A 22065-nucleotide genomic window follows, 5' to 3' on the forward strand; every position below is an offset into this window, starting at 1 on the left:
TAACAAAGAGGGCAGGATCTGATCCCCAGACTCTCAAATGAAATTAGCTGAGGTGAAAAATGAGTCGGATAATTATGGACAGGACCCCACACTGTCACATAAAGATATTTCTGACCAACTCAAAATTTGTGTAGACCATATGCTGATTCAGTGTGACTTCTATGGGTACCAGGCTTGAACTGGCATTTTTCCATCTACACCGGCCCACCTATGGAAAGGCAGACCCGTCCAAGAAACACACAGCCATGCAGAAGAGCTCCGAGCCAACTCCTGTGTCAGAGGATGAAGAGAGCACATCCACCCAGTCACAGTCAGAGAAACAGGACTACACTGGAAAACAAGCCTATCTCCAACATCTATAAACAAGGGTGTTGATGGCAGCAGCACAGCTGATATTTCTCTCCAGGATGGAGTCACAGCCAAACAGGAACAGACGAGGCAAAGCTACTATGAGAAAAAGCAGAGTGAGCCTAACGTTAGAGCTTGAACTAACATATTCTGCAGAGTGGGAGAATAGAGATAGAATGAAGCAGAATGATGAAATGGTTCCCTATATCCTCCAGAAGTCTAAGCCTGTAGCAGCATAACTATAGAGATAGCTCAGGATGTGAAACACAATACGAATACACATTGTGAATTAACCGTTATATATTCAAGCATCACACGACAACCATCACCAAGACTTCTATAACACGGTTTTACTGGCTTTGGTTATTAACTTGGATGCCACAGTGACTGCTGCTGCGTAACTTCCACAATCACTACATCAGCAGGGTTGCCAGATGTCACTGACTCAAGTTTTCAAGCCCAAAAATGCTCATAAACTGTCTGAATATACGAAATCTCGCTCAATTTGAACCAAAGTCTATTGATACATTTTTTAACCAAAGACGGCCATCCTAAACTGCCAGATTGGGAAACACCCCAACCCACCAACAATGCATGTAAGACAGGAAAAGTTAGCCTTTAGATGCAAAGCCCTATCATACACTGGAACATATTTTTACAAAATATTGAAACATAAATTCGGCAAATATAAGATGAATATCGTAGTTTGGTTTAAAGAGAGCATTTTAGCTTTATTATAATTTGCTATGTTGCAAAGATTTTACAGTTTGAAGAAATAGGATTTTACAGTTTAAAGATAAAGAAAATTACACCATATGCCAACCGCCACATGGATGTGCATGACAAGGAAAGGCTATATATACTGAATGCATCGGTGGTTAATATTGTATTACTGTCATAGGTAGGTGCTTCGGCCAGAGAGTAAGTGTTTGGGCCGGTATGATTTAAGGAGGGCCGGCTCTCGCACCCTGAAATTAGGACCGGCCCACCGGGCAAATGCCCGGTATCACGGATTACCAGTCCGAGCCCGTACGGTACCAATTGGGTATGGACAATGATCCAGTTGACATTTCAGGATTTAAAAAAAGTATTGCACTTCCTGTGGCGTCACTCATAGAAATATTGATTGGTTGTTGCATTATTTTCACAAGTAAAACATTGATCATTTATTGGTTTGATAACTGTTTATATTTATGTTGATCTTTAATAAAATTGTTACAAAGTTGTTTACATTTCAAGCTATGTTCAGTAATAAAGATACTGTATAAAGAATAATGTTATTTTAACGTTGGACAATATTGTAACTTAACTCACCTACTGTAGTTACTACTCATAGCTGTACATCCTGTGTAATAGGAAAAAAAATATAAGACTCATTTTACAGCAGAATATACCAAAGTATATCCATGTCTAGTGTGGGCAAAGGATGAAGTGTGTATGTATGGGGCACGGGGCAGGTAGGTTGTCTTCTGCCGCGGGCAGGGGGGAGGGTTCGATAAGCATCTCCCTGAAATGAGTTATTGGAATTTGGGATGTCTGCTATAATTTCATCAATGCACCAAAACCTAAACCGCACGGTGAAGGGCAGTGAAGCGGCATGCGGCGAATTCCATGCGGTGAGATCGTTCACTGCTCCTCCCTTACTGTACCTCATGCTACTATGTTAAACATTTAATCATGAATGCTTATTATATATTTAAGCCCACGTAGTGCTTATTTATAGTGGGCTTACACTTAGAGCTCCTGTTGCCTTACGAGCCTTATATAAGAATTTTACATTTTTGCTCCTCCAGACAGATTTATTTTTTGTTTCTGCGTCCAATATGGCTCTTTGAGCACTTTGGCTTTTTGACCCCTGCCTTATAACCTTCCATGGCTGGAAATGGTTCAAGGTGGTGCTAAAAGTTAAAGATTTGTTTCCAAGAGTACCCCTTGTGGACTGGTCATTGTCTCCTTTGTCTGTCTTCACGAAAACTGTCCGTCCTGTGTGTTGCTGCCGCTGCAGCTGTTTTTTTGTCATGTTTGTTCCAAGAGTTTGTCAGACCGCAGCTGTTTGATCCTCACCACAGTTGTGTTCTCACAACATGCTTGTGTTGCTAAGGAAGGCCTGTCAAATGTTCATAATAGTACATAAATATTTCTCCCAGTTCCTATAAAATGTGGAGACACCCTGTAAAATGTAGTAAAAGCTGCTGTGATATGTTGATGACAAGATGGCATAGCTCCACAGAAATACAATATCCTTGAAGGAAAAAGCTGTAAACTGACTGTATACTGTAGCTTCTACTGCTGAAAAGCTTTTTGCTTTGAACAACAGTACAGCAGACGGTGGAGCTTCTGCAATTGAGTAGCAACAAGTATATCAAGGTATAAGATCAAAAGAAGGTAAAACAAACAGAATCTTTCCCACACCCCTATTTTCCAAACACTGCAGCCCACAAGTTATATCTGCTTGCAAACGAACATTCACAGAAACAGCTTTGCCCTCTCCCCATCAGACATTCCCTCCCATAGCCGGCTAAAAAAGTGTTTCCCAACGCTGACAGGGAAAATGGATGGCCTCCATTACGTTTGGCTACAAACACATTCCGCCAGGATGAAGGGGCCGTAAATTATCCCGTGAGTGTGCAGCGCAGGCCGCAGTCGAGCCAACAACACCCCCACCACCCCACGCACATTTTTAATGGGGTTGGCCCGTCCGCAGTTTGCAAAACACTGAATCACACGCCCCATATCCAAACACACACTGTCACCTGTGTGTATATAAACGATGTGCGTATGTTACTGAAATAGAGCAGGCTTGTTGGTTCGAGCACCTGGGAATAAGTCCTTGAACGTCTCATCTCAATACTTCAGGTTTAACAAAGGCATGCAGTGTAATAAATATCAGCCTGGTTGCTGTCCTATGACTCGGCACAGCAGACTTCTGTTACATTACAGAACAATAAATGAGTGACGGGCAGCACACTGACAGGTCTAATGATGTGAAGCTGGAGGGTGTAACTGTAGAAACATCAGCACTATGTCGGGTCACATTCAGTTCACATGACACAGGAGTTGCTGGCAGCTGGAAAACCATCAAATAGACCTAGACATTGCCCCGTGGCAGGGTGAAATGCTAAGCATTTGTGCATAAATCATTGTGGTGAAATGGTAAAATGTGAGCTCCCACAAGGAATAAAGCTTATATGTCTTGTGTGACAGTCCCCTCCCAGTCTCAGCGTGAACCTCTAACTGCAATCTAGGTCCTGTTTTCTGGGCTGTTGGCAACAAAATCCCCAAAGGCAATTCCTTCCAACTGTATGTAACCATTTTTTTTTCTTCTCACAGTATTTCATCTACATTTTTGTGTCCACTGCCCCAAATCAGACTTTACAGGGAAACTCAAGAGGCCTAAATGGGGCCTTAAACTGAGGGCTTTTTAAAAGTTAAGCCAAGGATTGTTGAGCTTCAGGGATGACAGATTTTTTTATGTACTTTATCTTCCAAAAGTATTACTGTAATAACCCAGTCAATCTTTCCAAAGTGTATCCTGTTAAAGCTGCATATTACCATACATTTTATCTTAGAGAACAATACAAACTATTTCATGATTGGAAAATAGAAGAAAATCAGCTATCATTTTCTAAATATTTGACAAGACAAGAAAACTGTTGTATGCATTGGCCTTAGACCACATTTGCTCTGATACCCATGATTTTGATTCAAGACAACTGCCTCCAAATTCACCAAATAAGTAAAAATAATTTCTGTGTAATGTAATCCCAGTGAATGCTGTTCTTTGAAAACCCAAATGTTTTTCGGAAACAAATGTTAAAATAAAGACCAAGAAACACAACAAATATATTAAAGATAAAGTTGGGATGATGAGAAACAGGGACAAAGAGAAGGACATTTAATAAAGGTATCCAGGAGAAAAGTTGTGTTTTTAGGCCACCAAAATCCATATAGAAAAATGGTTAATGTTGGTGCCAGCGAGGAGCAGGCAGCCTTTTTCAGCAGCTCCTTTTTTCCCCTGAGTTTTCCTTCTTTCATCCATCTTTTTCATTATTATTTTCATTTTTTCATTCGCATCTTTCTTATACTATTTCTAACATAATTAAGTTCACGTTTTTTCCGGAAAGCTCTGTTTTTCATTGTTTTATTTTGCTGTCTTTGCGTGCAGAGCCAGCGTATTTGACCAGGCTCCCTTTGTTTACACCTGGGACCAACTGCTAACGTGTGGGTGGCGATACCACTGGGAAAGGAGGTACAGACCAACCATCCCGCCCATCATTATGGGCATCGTCAGATCTCTCTTTAAAGAGATTTTAACCGTTGCATTTCCGAAATCTCCCGAGTGGTAACCGCCTTTACACGAATGAAAAAAGTGAATATGATTGGTTTGTTTGTCCATGAGGTGGTATTGTTGTGGCGGAAGGTTCGCTAGCAAGTTTGGTTGTGGCCGGTGTCTCGGAAGCATCTTGCTGACCATTTAGCAACTTAGAGATAGTAGGTTACCAATGGGAAATTACATTGGGACCAAGTAGCACTAAATTGGTGACTTAGAAATGACACTGTCAAGGAACGGTATGGACAGCGGAAACATGCAAGAGTAGGAATGATTTGTGTCGGAGCTCGTGGATGAGTCTCCTCCGTCATACATTTTTTATTTAGAGGAGGAAAGCGGGGACGAAGTTGTTGTGGAAGAGGACGCCAGGGCGGCAGAAGCTGACAGATGACCATTGATATATGATTGCCCAAATTTAGGTGTACAGGCTGACATATAACTAACTGAAGATAATGAAAAAAAACAAACAGACTTTATGATACAATTTTTTAATAAATATAAATGTTGACTATATTGGGACAACATCGTCCGATAAAGAGTACATTTATATACTCTTGACAGTGTTGTTTCTAAGGGCTACTTGGTGCCAATGTAATTTCCCATTGGGAACCTACTAGCACTAAGTTGCCAACTGGTTAGCAAGATGCTTCCAACAAACCGGCCACAACCAAATTGCTTGCAAACCTTCCGCCACAACAATCCCACCCCCTTGATAAACGACTAATCACATTCACTTTATTTACTATATTCACATGTAAAGTCGGGCACCACTCGGGAGAAATGCAATGGTAGGAACAGCCGTTTCCCTATGACTTTAACCTTCTTCAGCGTCTGACTACTTCACACTTCGCAGCTCCAAACCATCACCCAACTCCCCTACTCCAAAGAATTCCATCATCCAGGCCACCCCCTCCCGCGCCATCTTGTCGCTCTCAACAAAACTGGTGAGGATTGAGCTGCAAAAGAACAAGGTGCGAAAGACTGCGGGTTCAGATGGCATTAGCTCCAGGCTTCTGAGATGTTGTGCAGATGAACTGTGTGGCCACATGTGCTACATATTCCTGAGACTAGGAGAAGTAACACAGCTGTGGAAGACCTCTGGTGTGTAAAAGATAATACATCCAAAGGACCTCAGCAACTACAGGCCAGTAGCGCTGACTTCAAACCTGATGAAGACCCTCGAACGGTTGGTCTTACACCATCTACACCCCCTGGTGAAGACTTAATTGTATCCACTGCAGTTTGCCTACTGGCCTGGGATTGGGGCAGATAATGGCATCTTCTTCCTCTTGCACCAAGCTCTGACTCACCTGAGAGCACTGTGAGGATCATGTTATTTGGTTTCTCCAGTGCTTAAACACCACCCAGCCAGGAGTCCTAAGGGACAAGCTGGAGCTGTCAGGAGTGGACCAGCACATGTCCCAGTGGATTCTGGACTACCTCACTGTTGCATAATGTCTCCCACCCCATGCATGAAGCTGTTGGGAAGCTCACAAGCTCCTTCAGTGACAGACTACTGCACCCCAAATGCACCAGGGAGTGTTATCACAGATCCTTCCTCCCAGCAACTGTAAGATTCTATAACCACGACTGTTCCCAACAACCTCAATAAGTTGTCAGATTCATGCTGCACAGTTTCTACCAAAGTCAGTTAAATAACATGCTGCTGTCATTTTGCACATCTCTGATGTTGCTTCTATTTTCAAATATCCATTACTGTAAAAATGTCTGCAACTGTATATTGGCTATTGATTCTCCAGGTGCACAGTTTTCATATTGTTATAACACTTTACAGTAAAGTATTTTTTTGTTTGTCTTTTAACTCTTTACCGTTATGTTATTATAATACATTTTTCTAAGGTCCACATTTGTGTGACCATTTTTTTTACCTACTTGTAAAGGACAATGGGTGACAAATGGTAGTGTTTATCACCATAAAGAACCCCCAATCCTCCCAGTGAAACATGGTGTTGGCAGTATTATGTTATGGGAATGCTTCTTTTGAGCAGGGATAGGTTAATCACACTTAAATAAAAAATGGATGAAGCTAAAAACAGATTGATAGGTTAAGCTCTACCCTCTCTCATACTGTAGTTTATTTTAGACAAATACATGTGCAACGTTATCATTCTCCATGTGTGAAAAGTTTGTAGTCGAACCTCACATTACTTTTAGCTATAATTGCAGCAAAATGTGTTTTAACAAATTATTCACTCTGGCTGAAAATGCAAAAAAGCAACTGGAGCTTTTTCAGGTTTAAAAAAAATTGTCACACACAACCTTATTATTTTTTTCTTCCTTTCATATACTATACAATTATGCTCTGCGTTTGATGGAACTATCAGGGTAGTGATGAAATACGGCAATGCTTGTCAAAAACCTCAAAGGGTTTCGATACAAGTAACTGTGTTTGCATCTTTTTGTGTTATACAATTTGTCTGTTATCACAGCAAGATAAAGTTATGTCTATGTTATTTTGTTGCTGGTGGCTACTGACATTAAACCTGTAGAATGTGGTTGGATGAGTTTCTTTAAATAATATCATAGTCCTATAATTTTTTTTACTGGAAATCTATCTCTAGAAAAATACTTCTTGGCATCACAGAACTTGCTTGTCCCACTGGATGTGTTTCTTTTTCCAATTCTATATTATCAGTCTTCCATGCTTGCTTCAGTGGAAAACTTGTGCTGTTGTGTTAGCAGCAGAGTTTTTCAGCTTTATTTTTCTTTTTTGAAAATACAGTATGTCTAAACTGCACTGGTGGAGATGGGGCAAACAGGGTGCATCTACATAAATGCACATACAAAACTCAAAAACGAATAGTAACCACAAAAATTATAATAGCAAAACACATGCAAATGAATGCAGCAAAAGAGAAATGCTACAATCACAGTATAGAGAATAGCAACTCATATAAAAAAAAATTTGAATCCAATTATTTTGCTTATCCAACAATATGGTTGAAAGTTATTATTATTTTAGCTTTCTTTTAGAAAACCCTGATATTTAATGCAATTTATTTGAAAAAAAATATATTCTATTGAAGTCTGAACACTCCATGAACAATAATTATAGCACAATCCCATCTTCTAAATATGGTACAACAATATATATCATCACAAGGCATACTACACTCCCATAAACAGAAAATGGAGTTTCATTTCTAATACTGCTCTGCATAAATCCTTATCTTTAGAAACTTAACATTTGCTCAGTTTGCAGCATTTATTGCAATAAAAACAATCACAACTGAGGCTATTGTTACGTGTTAAGCCAGTAACTTCACAATAATAATGCATGTTCCTCATCCTAGCTTCGTCTTTACTGCCAGCACTGTTCGGATGCTGATGTACTTTTGCTGTAGCCCAGATGTCCTTAACAAATGAATACTGTATGTTGAGCCTTGGATTTAAAGCTTGCATACCATCAGTGAACCAACTCCTGTGGTACTGCTTGTGTGTCAGATTTGCAGATGTACAAGAAGCTGTCATGATCTTGGCAGTGATTACTGCCTCATTCCATTCATTTGTCTAACTCTTCCCGGTTTCTCATCACTGCTCATCCGATCCACCTGCTCCTGCCTCTATTTAAAGTGCTTGTATCCAGTCATCAGTGCCAGATCATTCTTGTTCTCCCTAGCCATTGGTGAGAGTGTTTTTAGAGTACCTTGGTGCTTCTGATTTTCTGATCCTGACCTGTTCTGCCTCTCAACCAATGAGCCTGCCTGTTCCCATCTGATCTGAGTGGTGAGAGGGTTTTTAGAATTATCTTAGTGTTTCTGATGAACTGATCCCGTTTTGCCTCTCAAACATTGAGCTTGCCTGTTCCCATCTGAATGGTTTGCCTGACCTTTTTTTGGACTCCTGGGTCTCTGAGTCTGCCTGTTCGTGTTCTGTTTGCCTGACCTGGCTTCGGACTCCTGCATTTTCTTCAGTGCTGCAGCATCTGGGACACTCTGGGCGGTGCCCGCGGCATCTTGTGGAAGCCCACCATCTGGATCCTACCTAGTTCTCTGGCTATTTACTTTTAAATCAGAGTTACCTGCCTCAGATGCTGTTGCAACAACAGATCAGTGTTTTAATAAACGATTCGTGACTAATCCCACTGTCTGTCCTGACTTGAATACTGAGTCCTCTGTTTTGAATCGTTTCAGAAACAGTGTGTGCAAAGGTTCCCGCTTGGGATTTAAGTATGTACGTATATAAGAAAATATAATCAACTACATTAGTTTTTTTTAAGTGTTAAAATGTTTCTAATTAACTAACCAAAATGAATGCCTTACAGTCCAGGCCCTAATATAAGAAAAAAAAAAAAACATGTAAAAACATACTCCAAGTTACAAAAAAAGCAAGTTAAGACAATCTGAAACATAGCATGAAATAACAAAAGCGATCGAGATCACTGGAGGAGATTATCTTTAAATAATATGGCCAGACCCTGGTTCCATATTACCGTATAAAAAAAAAAAACAGGATACACAGACAGATTACATGTTTAAAAAAGAATGAAAGAAAATCTAACCTTTCTTTTGTTCCTCCAAATGCGCTCTGGGTGGGAATCATGTTTATGTTTTTTCTAGGGGTCAGGTCCATAGAAATGAATGGTTATTAGGAATGCATGATATTATCAGCATGCTCTCGGTATAAGCTAATATTAGCTAGCCTAAGCACTGTTTTTGCTGGTCTCATTTTTAGATTTGAACTACTTTTCTTATTTACCGAACATTCATATATTTACAGGTCATGATAATAGTCTATAGACAGATTTTTCATCAAAAAGTGGAAAACTAGAAATATCCCAGTAATTATCTTAAAATTTTATTTGCAATCTAATTTAAAACAAGAAATCATGTTGGCTAAAATTTAAAACTGTAAATGAGACAAGCTGAATGCTTTGATAAATTAAGTGTGCAGAATAGACAAAATAAGAAAAAGCAATAAATGAAAATACTAAATACGTTTTTTCAAAAGTAGTTGGTTTACAATCAGGACCTCTCAGCAACCAGCGCACTATCATGACAAAGTGCACTACATAACCACATAACTGAAGGTTTGTACATTATGTGTTGTGTATGACTTGAATACTGTACTAGTTTTCACAGCCAATGTTAGAGAACTTTTTTTTTTTTTTATACTCATAACTCAGGTCATATTCTATTTGTTAGAAATGTGTAGTGGCCAAAAAATGGAAGACCCAAAATTGAGCCAAACAGTTTATTGGAGGGCGCCAACCTGCCACTGGTCGTAAAGGAATTTACCAAAAATTTTGCTCACACCTGCTTTAAAAGAGGCTTTCTGTTGTTGAAATCTATCTTGTGACTCTCCTATATTTATTTCTTTGAAGATTTTGACCTTTAAGTGATTAATGAACAGGCTAAAAAAAAAAAAATCTTAATACGTTTCTTTCAATTAAGGCAGTTGGCAAAAATAAAGCCCATTCTCTCCAGAGAACATTTAGAGACAGTCTCCCATGCCGTCATTACTACCCGGTTGGATTACAGTAATGCACTATATGTGGGGGTAGAGTGGCTCCAACATTGCTAGACTCCAAAGAGAGCAAAACGCTGCAGCACGTCTTTTATCTGGCACTCGTAAGCATGAACACTTTACCCCTATTTTAGCCTCATTGCATTGGCTCTCTGTACATTTTAGGATTCTTTTTAAAGCTCTTTTGTTTGTTAAGTTTCTCCATGGTCTTGCTCTGTTTATCTTTTTCAGCTTCTAAACCTTCATGCACCCTCCCGTTCACTCAGGTCAGCTGATCATCTGTTTCTTGTGGCAGCTCCAATATGTGGAACAACCTTCCATTGCATATTAAAGAGTCTACCTCTTAGTCTGATTTTAAATCACTTCATAAAACTCATCTCTTTGTCCTGGCTTTTAACATTACATGAGATGTTGATCTTGGCTTGATATTAAGTTATTTTTGTAATTATTGTTTTAATTTTTATATGTATTTTATGCTTTTATTGTTTTTATTTAATTTAAGTCCTCTGAATCTGTGTCAGTTTGCTGTTGGTCACTGTACAGCACTTTGGTAAGTGGGAAAATTTAAAGTACTTTATAAATAAAGTTAGATCAGATTGGATTAGATTAATCATATATATATTTGTCCTTAAACTTGCCTTAGATTTACCATCAATGTTTTTGCACTTATTGTCATTAGGTAATAAATCAATAGCACCTGAACTCTTACCTGAACCATGTAGCACAACAGCGTGAAGTCCTCCTCTTGCCCCTTTGGCTGATATAATGGAACGACCAGCTGTTGGGTCATGGCTGGGGTCAAATGGGCCATGGTGACGGGTCATATTATACCTGCTGCTGAGAGGGAGAAAGGGTCAGCCATGCTTTCCAAGTCAACAACGAAATGAGGAGGTGGTTAGAGAAGGACTGCTAGAGAATTGAGCCATTTTTTATTGCTGCCCTTTCCTAATGACAGGCAGGACAGCTGTAACTTAGATGGTACATAAAATCCCATATGGGTTTCAGTGCACAGACAGGGCTAGAGGGAATACCAAAGAAATGTGGTGGAGGACAGACCTGACTACCAAACTTTTATTCACACATCATTTAAGTCATCACCTCTTGACTTAGAAAAGATAAAGTCACTCCTCTCAAAATCCACCCTGATCAAACTGGTTTCGTTAAAGGAAGGCAGTCAGCCAATAACCTCTTAGCAAAAGAAGTTTTATTTTAAACACACTGCTTAATTAAATAGAGTATTCCTACAGTAAAAATATGAAATCCTACATATTGTCTTTAGATGCAGAAAAAGCATTTGATAGAGTAAACTGGAATTTTTTATTCGCTACTCTACATATATTTGGTTTTGGCAATTCCTTTATAAATTGGTTAAAAATCTTATACAGCTTCCCAACAGCCTGTGTCAGGACAAATAATCAAACATCTTCCAGCTTTTGTCTCCAGAGGGGCACCAGGCAGGGATGCCCGCCCTCCCCCTCACTTTTTTGCCATTTTTATTGAGCCTCTAGCTGCTACCACTGCATGAAAAGTGGGATTTTCGTCAATATACGGCACTGTAGATTGTCGTGGAACTTCAGGTTAGCGGCAGTATACGGCAATTTGCAGGCTTCGACGAAAACTCCCGTAAATTGTCAGAAATTGACGTGGAATTTCTTAGGCAGTGTTCCCCCCATGCCTCCCCCCCATGGAATTCTAGGGGAGGCTTTAACATGTAAATGAACATGCTGTGAGCTATACAAATGCAAACCAGGGTTGCAGGGGGGGTTTTACCCCCCCTGCAACCCTGGGTAAGAAAATCTCTGATACAAAGAGATCAGGTATAGCCTCTTACATTTTAGCTTGAATTGATTTATTTAATTAAAGTATAGAGACCAAAACAGATCTTTAGCTGACAGAGCAATACATTTAGAGCAGTAATTTTTTTTTTTAAATTTGCATTTAAGATAAAAAATAAAATGTTGTCTGTCAATATGCTCAATTCACAATTACTTAAGTGGAAAAGTTTCAAGAAATGATTCTGAGATGATTCACTTTATAACATGGCGCATTATCCTGTTGGAAGTAGCCATCAGAAGATTGGTACACTGTGGTCATAAGGACATAGGTCAGCATGCTAAATTGGTTTTAAGTGGCCCAAAGTGTGGCAATAAATATCCCCCAAATAGATGGTAGAAATAGATCAGGCTCAGTATAGCCTAATTATAGACTCTTACATTTTAGCTTGAATTGATTTATTTAATTAAAGTACGCTAGATTACTGTGTATGCAAATGTTATGTAAAAAAAATACACAAAATAATTTACTTCAAAAATTAGTTTTAATCAGAATCAGTTGGCTGTAATGGTTAATTTTTTTTTTTAGATTTCCACTTTTTTTTTTTTGTTATTGAATATATAAGAAAACAATAACAATCTCAAATAACAAGTCAATAACAAATATTTCAATACAAGAAGAAATATCACAACTCCTGCTTTTGAAAAATAAAATTAAATGCACAGGCTGGAACAAAGTATAAAATAAAATAAAATAAATAAAAATAAATAAATAAAATAATAATAGTAGTTAAAGTAAATTAATCAGTGGGGACTACCAACTGAAATTCTTCAATTAACTCAAACAATTTAATTGCATTTAAATTCTGCATCTTTCTCAGACATCTTTTGAAAAGGGAAAGTTCATTTTTGAGAGCAGAGATTGGGAGGGAGCATTTTGCATAGCGACATTTATGGATATAATACTTTCTTACAATTATTAGAATATTGATTAAAAATTCCAAATTTTTTTTTCTTTAATGGATAAACCGAATTGAATGTTTTGCCAGGAAATAAAATCTAAATTTATTGTTTTAGTTTTTGGGAATATATACAAACTATGCTCTAATTTCTAGATACCGATCTGTTTTTACTATAATTTAATTTGACAAACCGGGTCTTCTCTACATTCTTTTTTCTGTTTGGTGCGATTGCAATAGCGGGTCTTGATCTGGACGGACCGGAGGGGAGCAAAAAATAGCTCAGCTCCGTATTTTGACGGTGAAGGACGGAGAAGACGTACGTGGGCGGTGACGAGCGGAGGATGTGGAACAGCTCTCATTGATTTACATGACAGACAAGTAATACAGATAGTAGGATGGACATTTTATTAGAAATAAATCATACACTGTTCAGAATACGAAACATGGGGCTGATAGTTACATTTGTGTGGGTTCCAGCACATATTGGGGTGGAAGGAAACGAGAGGGCAGATAAAATGGCAAAAAGGGCAATTAAACATTCTATTAGTTTTATAGTTAAAATAAGTAAATCAGAAGGAAAGAGTATTATTAAAGAGAAACTTATGGAAATTTGGCAAAAAAGGTGGGATGAAGATAAAACAGGAAGATGGTTTTATAAAATTCAGAAGATGGTAGGAGAAAGAAGAAATGGAAGAAGAAATAGAAAGGATGAAAGAGTGATAACAAGGTTAAGATTTGGTCATACAGGACTTAATCATACACTTTTTAAAATACAAAAACATAAAACGGGCAAATGTGATTTCTGTGATAAATATGAAACCATAGAACATGTTATATTAGAATGTCATAAATATGAAAAAGAGAGAAGATATATGAGAAGAGAGTTTGAAGACATTAAGGAGAAGGTTAATTTATTAGATATACTGAGGAAAAATTTAGGGAGTAAACACATACAAATAATTATTCGATTTCTAAAGAAAACGAAATTATTCCATAGAATTTAATTATAGTAAGCGTGTTTGTGAGTGAAGGAATGATATACAAAGCTGTGCACAAATATGTTTATATTTTTAAGTGTGAATGTTTGAATGTATGTTTAGAAGAAGTTAGGGTAGAATGTATCAGGATCAATATTTAAACCATCACGAACCACACTCCATACCAGTAAGTGGCGGTAATGCTACTAACAGTTTGTTGCCAACCGCCATAAAACTCGACAAGAAGAAGAAGAAGACAGACAAGTACTCCGTACGTGAGCGGGGCGGAGCGCTGACGGAGTATGTGGAATCTGGGGGTAAAGGAGGACAAATACACGTCCGGCTGGGTGCAGCGCCGGACGCCGGACAGTGCAATGAAAATCCGGACTGTCCGCCCTAAAGCCGGACATCTGGCCACCCTATCTGCAGTCGAGCAACTTTGCGGGATATATACGAACTCGAGGAAGAGAAGACGGGTGCACAACGCCACGCTAGCGGTAAATATGTTCGATTACTGGTAGCTATGCTAAAAGCAGCCTAGCTTAGCTAGGCAAGCTAAAGACAACCTAGCCTAGCTAGGTAAGCTAAAAGCAGCCTAGCCCAAAGCTTTACTAAAGTGTATTTTTTGTGATTCACAGGAAGCATTATGCCGTCTTAACAACTCGGAGACTAATTGCAGGCGCTATGAACCGGCAGGGGTAAGGTTTAAAGAATATGCTTTCATTCTGCGGTAAAAGGACATGGATACGGATGGATACCGACCATAGCTGTACTTTTTTTTTTTTTCACAGACTACAGTCGCCTCACAATGAGGCGGTGACCTCCTATTTGTTTGGATTTGCACGATGTTGATAAAGACGACATTGTGTGTAAGTGACTTGTTTTAATGTTTTCTCCTTCCTTGTTACTGTGACTTGCGTTTGATTTTTTTTATTTTTTTATTCATACCACTCTCATTTAATTGTTTTACAGCTGCCTGTAAGACGTATTATGAGACGGTATGCAGGAGCTTCAGATACACGCTGCTAGCCAGCACGCTGCGTGCGGAGGCCGCCAGGCTATCTGCTCGGAGTCGGGCCAGACGAAAGAGGGTAAGACTTTATTTGGTGACTATTTTTCAGGTGCATTGATAGATGTGTTGTGTCCATATGCAGTGCGCTGATTCATGTTTTTTTTTTCAGCTGCTGAAGGCGAGGCAGAGTGTGCTGGCAGATGAGGAAGTGGAACTCTGTAAGTCCGCCACCGTCGACCTCATGTCCGACGAAGAAGATGGCGTCGTCGGCGGTGTCTCTGGATGGATTGTACGGTCGCCGCCATTTCGTAGGCCGGATCTCACTGAACTCTGTGTTAAGCTGCAGTCCCGGTTAGAAGCGATGTCGAAGTACAAGGCCACGCACAGTATGCGTCTGCACATCGGACCTGCCTCGGAGGGAATGCTGCCTGTTACCTCCAACCCCGAGGAAGCAAACGGACCGTTCACGGAGTTGTAATTTTTAGATACGCATGTGTTTGGATACGCGTTGTATATAGTTGTGTGTGTTTTAATAAAGCTCTTTCTTTGCATAAACAGCTTCCTGGCAAATGTTCATTTCCTGTATAAATTCATTCATGTCCTTGATGGTAGCATAATAATTGTGTAGTAGTGTAGGATAACATAAATACACAGCATATGAATGAATAAATATATGAATATATATATATATATGAATGAATAAATATATATATATATGAATAAATATATATATGTAAATATATATATATGCCAACCAATCACGAGCGACTTCACTTGTTTAAAAAGAAGTGGTTCCGTCCAATACTCAGTAAGAAAATTAAAGCCTGGCGTGGCCACGTGTGGTTTTGCTGCCAATCACGAGCGATTTCATTTGTTTGAGAATAGTGGTTTCAGCCAATACTGAGAAGGTTATTCAAGCCAGACCTGGCCAGCCGCGCGGGTTTGCTACATTCATATGCTAATTAGGGCCATTAGTACAGCTGATCGCTCTCCACCTACGTCACTGTCCGTTTCCGACAATTTGTGGCACGACAAACGCGGACAAGCACGGGTTGCAAATTGTCGGAAACTGACGAAAATCAGGCAGATCTGCGGGAGTTTACGGGGGTTTACGGGGACGAAAATCTCACTTTTCATGCAGTGTACAATCAGACAAACTAATGTGGTTAAAAGTATAAAAGGCATGAAAATAGAGCATTAAAATTAGTCTTTACGCAGATGATGTATTACTTTGTCTCCAGCACTCAAACACTTGCCTCTCTCAAGTAATTAGATTACTAGAATCTTTCTCAAAAGTCCCAGATTATTTTAAATTGGTCTAAATCTATTGTACTACTAGTATTAATTACTCTCTACAGAATCCCTCATGTTTACAACTGCAATCAGGAAATATCAAATAATTAGGAATTACTGTGTCATCTAAATTAGCTGATGTACCAAAACCTAACCACATCCCTCTTTTAAAAAAAGATAGAAGAGGACCTAGAATGATCTCCCTTATAGGTAGAGTAGACAATTAAAATGATGGTCTTAACTAGAATTAACTACTTATTTTCATTGATCCCCAATAAACCATCACCCGACTGGTTTAAATCTCTAGATTCTTTGATCTCTAAATTTCTTTGGAAGGATAAACCCCCTCATATCTGTTAGGAATCCAGTTTGTGTGGGTTGTGTTTTCTCGTTGGCCCTTTCACACAGCTGCGGATGGTTGCCTCATTACCTAAGGACTCTTAAGCTGCTGACTGCCACTACCTTGACGCCAGAGTGCTTGCCAGTTTTGGGTACTCTAGCCAAGCTGCGTTTTGCTGAGTCAAACTGAGTTTTTTGTCTCCCTGAGTCTTAACCTTGTTGTTTTTTGTCTTTGCCTCTCGGCAGGAAGTCATCTTGCAAACTGGATGTTTGGGCCTTCTCCCCCTGGAAGGATCATCTTGAGCTTCCTACTGAGTAGGGGATGCAAACAGGAGGTTTGGACCTTCTCCCCCCGAAAGGATTGTTTGAGCTTCACACTGAGCAGGGGATTCATCTCCACACGAACCGTTCAAGTACCTCAGGAAATCTAAGTGGCAGTCAGTTCCACCGCTCCTCTAGGAACCAACTTAACCTGGGTAAACCCTGTCCGCCCTCCAATGAGTCAACCTATTTCTGGAACCACCCACACCGAGTGGATTCTCGGAAAGACACCTTTTCTGGAAACGTGAGTCCAGTTGCTGTTTCTGCTTTTGCAAATCGTAGCTCAAAATTCCCACTGAACCTGAACTAAACACTGAACTTCCCTTCTCACTTCCAGTGCCGGTTCACCAGCGCCACCAGTGGGAAGGAGTGATTGAGACAGTTTTTTTTTTTTGTCAGGTTGGGGTCTGAACTGCTCCCTCTCCCAAGAACATCTCAAGCCCATTCCCCCGTCCTGCTCTCCCTTCCCCTGGCTGGCTCCTGGGCTCGCCGGTTCACTGTTGGAGCTTGGTGTTTGCGGGTGGATGTCTGGGCGGCTACTGGCTTATTCCTGGCGGCTGCTCCCCAGAGCCTGGCCTGCCTGGGGCCCATGGCTGGATTCACTTCAGAGTGGCTCGGTGCCGGCGGAGCCCGCTGACTCGTCCCCGCGGCTCCCAGGTGCTCCGGCATTGTGGTGGCTGGGGTATTTCCTTGGGGCCGCCTCTCCTCCTCCCTTGGTGGGGGTTATATTTCGGGTTGGCCCCTCCTTGTCGCCTTTGCTCTTGGAGTCCCTTTGGGCGTCTGGGACTTTGGGTCCCCCAGCGCTTGCCTCGGTGTTCTGAGGGGATGCCTCTTCGGCTTTTCACAACCACTATTGAGCATTTTTCCTTTGGATAAAATCTACATGCAGAAGTGCACTCTCACAAACAACTACAGGTGCTTTGTTCCAGGTACTTAGAGATTCACTTCCATACAGAAAGCCCATATTCTTATCGTCAGGTTCCACAGAATACATGTCAGATTAAATACTACTACTAATACTTCAGCGATAGTATCTAGGTGTTATTTTATTGTATGTCTTGTACCATGTCCATTGGTTGTGCTTTTCTTTTTACATCTCTTTGCAGGTGATGAAGCACACTGAAGATGTTTTATCGTTTCCCTTTTATCTCCTCTTTCTTTCATCTTTTCTCCTTTTTTTCTATTTTTCCTTTCATGTTCTACTTACATTGCAGTGTCCATATAATCTGTAAAACTCCCTGCTTAGTTATAATAAAGCTACCTATACGCATAAATCAAACGGAATACTATGGCGATAGCTGTACTGCTCCACCATTAAAAGTAAAATCTGTTGGGCTCATTTTGGCATCAAGACAGTTATTCTTATTGTTACATTGCCAGACAGGACAAAAAAAAAAAAAAAGAACAAAACAAGATGACCAGTCAGGGAGCTGGTTACATCTGAGGAGCAACTGCGATTAGTCAAACTTTCTATACATCCAATTTGTGCGTAAAACATTTTGTTATAGGTTTGTTCATGCAGAAGCACATTTTCAACACATAAAATAATTTTCCTGCCAACTGAGATGATTGCTGGGATAACCAAGAAATCGTTTAATGGTTTAACCCTGCTTTAAACACCTCCACAGTTATATTCCTGACCTGCCTGCTGTAGTCTGTGGTCTTAAAGATCCTGAGGTATTCAAAGAACAGCATGGTTTATACAGAGAAATACACACAGGCAGTTTATTCAGCAAAAAGTTAACTTTACTGTAGCTTCTGGAGAATTTATATTAGGAATGTCGTAATATCAGAGAACCAACACAAATAACACTACTTTGTCTCTTAAATATTAATCCTATGAAAAACATTGAAATATATTGTTTTGATTCAAAAAACGTTAAAGAAAATCAAATGGGTATGGGGGGTTTTGCAAGGTCATTGTTCATGGATTCCCTTCACCATTGAAATAAATGTCATACTGAAAATCTAAATGTAATTTCTAATCTATTATGATGGTTTTCATCGTTTTAGCTCAACTTAATATATATTATTTGCAGCCGCCAAAAAGTTACTGATCTGTGGTATTCAATGTTATTTCTGATAATTTTGGCTTGCTACACCCTTTAATGCCCAGAGTGTTGCAGCTGGCTTTGGGGCAAGCACAGCTGCATCAACTGTCTTTAGATGCATCAACTGATACACAGTCCTCCCGAAACCCCTCATCAGTTTGACCCAGTTTCACCCACACTCTTCCCCTTTTCTCTGAACGGTGTACGTTCACCTGGAACATTGAGCACACATCCTGTCAACGTGCAAATCATTAAAAACACTGCTCTCAAAGGAATTTCACTGACTTCCAGAAAATGGCTTGAAGATAACATTTCAAGCTTTAGAAAAAAGCCATATTCCCTTTCTAGTAATTTTTTATCAATTCAGTTCACTTCAGTTTATTTGTATAGCGTAATTTCATATTGTGATATCACAACAGAGTTTAGAGTCAATTTAAAGGTCCCATATACATCAAAGTTCACATTATAAACATTTTGTAACAATCATATGTGGCCTGAAACCTGTGTATAATTTACAAACACAAAAACAACTCTTTCCCCTCTATCATTGCCTATCTCCAGCTCCAGTACATGTGCTCATAATGCTCTGTTTAAAAAGCATGATGTCATGAGGGGAAATAAGCTGTACACAGCGGTCTGTAGCAGCGCATCATTCAAGCAATGGCTTTCATCTAATGTATTATTCAGCCCTCCTACCTCCATCTTTACAAACTCTGACTGGTTATCATGGTTGTTTCTTTGGTAGTATGAGGCGAGGCTTGATAAGGAGATTTTCAGTAAAAACCCTATCCCAAATGAGCACCAAAACATTTCTTTACATTATGCAAAACACTGAAAACCAGGTTCAATTTTATAATATTTATTCAGTGTTGTTGAAGGCAGCAGACCAGCTGATGCCTCACTCCAGAATGGAGTCACAGTTAAACAGAACATCAGGCCAAATGAAGATACTATTGCAACAACAAAAGAGAGAACATAAAATTAGAAATTGAACTAAAATATATCAGAATGGGAGAATAGAGATAGAATGAAGCAGAATGAGTAAAAGTTTTCTCCTTGTCCTTCGCCAGCCTAAGCCTATACAAGCACAACCAGAAAGACAGCTAACCTCAGCTGCTTTAACAAAAACCTTTAAATTGGAAAGATTTGAGCCTAGCCTTAAAAGTCAACAGGGTCTTAAGGTTTAACTGGAATTCTTACCACTTGACTCTCATACATGTCTGGAAGCAAACTTCTAGGAGTCACAGTATGTCTTCTGTGTTGTCTATAGCTACGTTTACATGCGCAAAATTTCCCCGATCCGATCCAAACCTTGGTTGATCGGAAATTCAAAATCTCCGTTTACATGGACACTAAATGAAATGATCCGATCATGACGTGTGTATACATGTATCAAGCGTTGGATCAGATTAAATCTTTTAAGCATGCGCAGAACTTCCTGACAAATTTGGCAGTTCTGTCTGCGTCTGGTTTTTGGGAGGCCTGACAAACGAAGCGCTCGGAGCGAGCGGAAAGAAAAAAGGAGAGAGGAGGAAAAAAGCGCTTGGCAGCGAAATGTCCGAGAGAAAATGTAGAGAATCAGCGATTGAACCGGCGTGGGAGAGCGAGTGGGCTGTGGAGAGGAAGAAGAGGAAGAGGAGGAGGATAAATTCCTGCTTCCTGCAGCTTTAAATTAACTTATAAGTCGGCGTTCCTAGACTCCCCCCGCCATGTTGTTCACAGCGAGAGCGAGAGAGACCGGTGATTTCCTGTTGTTGACAAGGCGGAAAACGTCACTCTGACGTCGCACACATGCGCAGTGAAGATTATTTTACTCTTTAGATCCGAATGGGTGTTTACATGGACGCCAATCGGAATGGCGATCGGCAAAAACCACCTCTCTCATTCGGAATTAAATTTAGATCCGATCGGACCGAATCGGATTAGAATCTTCAGTCTGACATGTTTACATGAAACATTTTTGATCTGATCAGGCCTTCAATCCGATTAGTTGTGTCCATGTAAACGTAGCCTATTTTTGCTTTTTTTCCTTTTCTCAATTTCATGCACTCTTTCCTGACTATCTATTTCTCTCTCTCATTAGTTCTTAGGGCCTCTTTCTTTCTTACTCCCCTTAATGTCTCAGTGTCTGTTGTATATGATATACAAAAAACAAGCAGAACATTATGGCGACAATCACAGTGGACTGTTTGTGAAAGCAAATCTATTGGGCTATCATCTCGAGCTGGGACATCGAATCCCAGAGCCATACTGTTTATAGATGTTGAAGCCTGGCCTGTTTTTCAGTGTAGTCCTCTTTCTCTTACTGTGACTAAATGTATGTCCTCTTTTTCATCCTCTAAGATGGGAGCTGGCTCGGAGCATTTCTGTCTGGCTTTGTTTTTCCTGGACGGGGACGCCTGTGGGGCTGGTTGAGAATTAACTTTTGTACCCTTGCCTCTCTCTGTATGCCTGCTTCTGTCTCCATGTACCCCAGTCGGTCTCGGCAGATTTTTGCTCCCACTGAGCCTGGTTTTGTTGGAGGTTTCTTCCTATTAAAAGAGAGTTTTTCCCTCAACTGTCACTACAAGCATGCTTGGGGTAAGGGATTGCTTTTGAGTCAGTAAGTCAATGCAGTCAGCTGGTTTTCCTAAGATAGCAAACCTTGAACCAATCTAACTGTATGATCCGGTTGAGTTGTCTCTTTGACAATTCTTGATCAAAAATAACACCAAAGTATTATCAGAGGCTAATTACACGCCATACAGATGAAGTGACAGAGTATTCTGCTAATTTTTTTAAAGACTTGGAAAACATAGACCTTATACTCATCTCTGTAATATTCAGCTTACTGGAGATTATGGAAGATTTTTTTCTTTAACAATAAAAGCTGAAATATGGCAGAGAGAAAAAAATTACTTAAATTTGCGTAATGGTGTTCCCTTAAATACTACAGTACTGTCAAACCTTTCTAATTCAGACAGATTGTATCAAATGTAGCACTAAGATCTAATAGGACAACTACAGGTACAGTACAAGTCCATTATCTTAGGCTATGAGATACCAATCCATCAATCTTTTACCACTTATTTCTTCAGGGTCACACTGGGACCTGTGTCTATCTCTGGCAGTCTACGAACGAAAGGTGGGCTACACCCTGGACAGGTCGCCAGTCTGTTGCAGGGAAACATAGA

The 22065-nt window shown here is 39.8% G+C and overlaps 2 long non-coding RNA genes across 2 annotated transcripts in view; one reads left to right on the top strand and one right to left on the bottom strand.

The window, feature by feature from the left end:
* LOC119795582 overlaps positions 1-10946 on the bottom strand; it is a 74546-nt gene extending 63600 nt beyond the window's left edge. The window contains exon 1 of the long non-coding RNA XR_005282342.1: positions 10875-10946. This is a non-coding gene — a long non-coding RNA (uncharacterized LOC119795582). The remainder of the gene's footprint in view (positions 1-10874) is intronic.
* LOC119795581 lies at positions 10146-16876 on the top strand. The gene is made up of 3 exons (XR_005282341.1): positions 10146-10269; positions 10397-10431; positions 16767-16876. It is a non-coding gene; the product is annotated as an uncharacterized LOC119795581 (long non-coding RNA).
* The last annotated feature ends 5189 nt before the right edge of the window (positions 16877-22065 follow it).

This window comes from Cyprinodon tularosa, unplaced genomic scaffold (assembly GCF_016077235.1).
Source record: "Cyprinodon tularosa strain WSP-4 unplaced genomic scaffold, ASM1607723v1 ctg515, whole genome shotgun sequence".
NCBI lineage: Eukaryota > Metazoa > Chordata > Actinopteri > Cyprinodontiformes > Cyprinodontidae > Cyprinodon > Cyprinodon tularosa.